Source organism: Eulemur rufifrons, unplaced genomic scaffold (genome assembly GCF_041146395.1).
Source record: "Eulemur rufifrons isolate Redbay unplaced genomic scaffold, OSU_ERuf_1 scaffold_240, whole genome shotgun sequence".
Taxonomy (NCBI): domain Eukaryota; kingdom Metazoa; phylum Chordata; class Mammalia; order Primates; family Lemuridae; genus Eulemur; species Eulemur rufifrons.
In genome coordinates, this window is record NW_027183022.1 from 257 (window position 1) to 2,500 (window position 2,244).

At 75.7% G+C, this 2,244-nt stretch overlaps 1 non-coding gene across 1 annotated transcript; it reads left to right on the forward strand.

Annotated features, from left to right (window-relative positions):
* The first annotated feature begins 890 nt into the window (after positions 1–890).
* On the forward strand, positions 891–1,043 carry LOC138379947 (5.8S ribosomal RNA). Its single transcript, XR_011232448.1, has one exon. It is a non-coding gene; the product is annotated as a 5.8S ribosomal RNA (ribosomal RNA).
* The last annotated feature ends 1,201 nt before the right edge of the window (positions 1,044–2,244 follow it).

The window sequence follows — 2,244 nt, forward strand, 5'->3', positions numbered from 1 at the left end:
GTGTGGAGTTTTTGCCGGAGCTCCCCGGGGGGGCCGTGGGCTCCGGGCCACAGGGAAGGGTTCCCCGCTGCGTCCCGCCGTCTCCCTGGGCCGCCGCCCGCCCGGGATGTGTTCCGCCCCTCCCGCCCCCACCCCCCGCCGGTCGTCTGCCGTCCGTTCGTGTGGTGGTTGCGCGGGGAGTAGGTGGGACCGTCAGGGGCGGCGGGACCCGCGCCCCGCGAGCGGCGGCGGTCGGGACCGGCGTGGTGGCGGTGGTGGTGTTGGCCGGCTGTGGGTGGTGGAGGGTGGGCGCCGCCGTCTTCCCTCCCCGTCCGCCCCCCCCTTCCAGGTACCTAGCGCGTTCCGGCGCGGAGGTTTAAAGACCCCTGGGGGTCGCCCGTCCGCCCCGTGGGTCGGGGGCGGTGGGCCCGGTGTTGTTTCGGGCGGAGGTCGGGTGGGCGGGGGAGTTGGCGGTCCGGAGCGGCCTGGCCTTGCCCCGGCAAGACCCCAGGCAAGCCGCCGCCTCCTCCTCCTCCTCCTCCCCTCCTCCCACGTCAACCGGACTCCGCCCCCGGGCCGGGGGTGCCGTGCGCGCGTGCGCGCGTGCGGCGGGTCGTCGGCGGCCGTCGGGGGAAAGGGGGCTTGACCCCGGCGGTCGTCGTCGCGCCCGTTGCCGCGTCGCCGCGCCGGCGCTCCGTGCCACGGGGGCGGGAACCCCCCGGGCGCCTGTGGGGCGTCCGTGCCCGCGCGCCGGGCGCCCCGTGTGGGAACTTCCGACCTTTCGGAGTCTGGTCCTGTCGTCTTGACTGGCTCGGCCTGAGGCAATTCCCTACCCCTTGGTGGGGGTGGGGAAGGTGTCGTGCCAGGGAGGGCCTCCCTCCGCGGAGGTCCTCGCCCATCAAACCTCATACGACTCTTAGCGGTGGATCACTCGGCTCGTGCGTCGATGAAGAACGCAGCTAGCTGCGAGAATTAATGTGAATTGCAGGACACATTGATCATCGACACTTCGAACGCACTTGCGGCCCCGGGTTCCTCCCGGGGCTACGCCTGTCTGAGCGTCGCTTGACGATCAATCGCCCCCCCCCGGTGTGCCTCCGGGCCCCCGCGGGGGTCGCGCGGCTGGGGGTTTCTCTCGCAGGGCTCCGCTGAGGGGTCCCTCCGTCCCCCTAAGTGCAGACCTTGGTGGTGCGCCCCTCCTCTTCCGTCCCGTCCCCCCACGTAGGCACGTCGTTGGCGCGTGGGGGGTGGACGTGGTGGGGTCGCGTCGCCGCCCGCGACGAGGGAGAGAGGCCGGGAGGGCTTTCTCCCGCGGGCGCCACGGTGCCATCCTCTCGGGAGCCGCCTCGCGCCCTGCGCGGCTGGGCCTTCCCTCCTTCTGGGGGGTTCGCCTGGGAGGGCCCGACGGGGGTGTGTGTTCACGTGCCCCTCGCGCGCGTCGGCGTGTCTCGGTCGCTCGCCGCCGGGGTGCGGGGTCTGGGGACGAGGGGGTCTGTGTGCGCGGAGGGTGTCGTGTCTGGGTCGCCGTCTTTCACCGCCCGCCCCTGGCGGCGGCCCGGCGGTCTGGGCCGCCACCCTCCGCCCCCTCGTCGTCTTCCCCTCTTTCCCCCACACCGGCGTCGCCGGCCAAACGCGCCCCCGCGCCTACGGGGGGCCGGGTCCACGTCCCCGCCGTGTTGCCCGTTCGGGGCCGCACCCCGGGGATGCGTGCCCCGGTGGCGACCCGCGGGACGCCGCGGCGTCGTCCGCCGTCGCGCGCCCGCCCCCGGGGTCGCCGCGGCCCACCGCCGCGCTGCGTGTCCCGAGCCCGGGTGCGGGGCTCAGGATGGGTGCTGACCGCCGTGTCTCTGCCGTGTCCCCTCCGCCTCCGTCCGTCCGTCCGAGGGACCGCCGAGGCGCCTGGGGAAGGAGGGCGTCCCGTTGGTTTGGGGGGGTGCCCTCTGGTCTCCTCGGGCACCTCCCCCACTCTGCGCGACCTCCTCCCTCTCTCGGGTGTCGCGGTGTGTGTCCCCCGAGGTCGGGCGGAGGGGGGGTGCGGTCGAGGCACCGGTGATCTCCCCGTCGGCCCCGGTCCGCGCCCGCCGGCCCGTGCTCCGTCCCGTCGTCCCCGCGGCCTCCGACGCGCTCTCCTTCCCCGCGCCCGCCCTTGTGACTCGCCTCGGCGGCCGCCGCCGCTGGGTGGTCGTGGGGTGCGGCCGGGGGGGGAGGTGCCGTCGTCCGGAGGGCCGGGGGCGGCGGTCGACCGTGGTGCCCCCACCCCCGCTC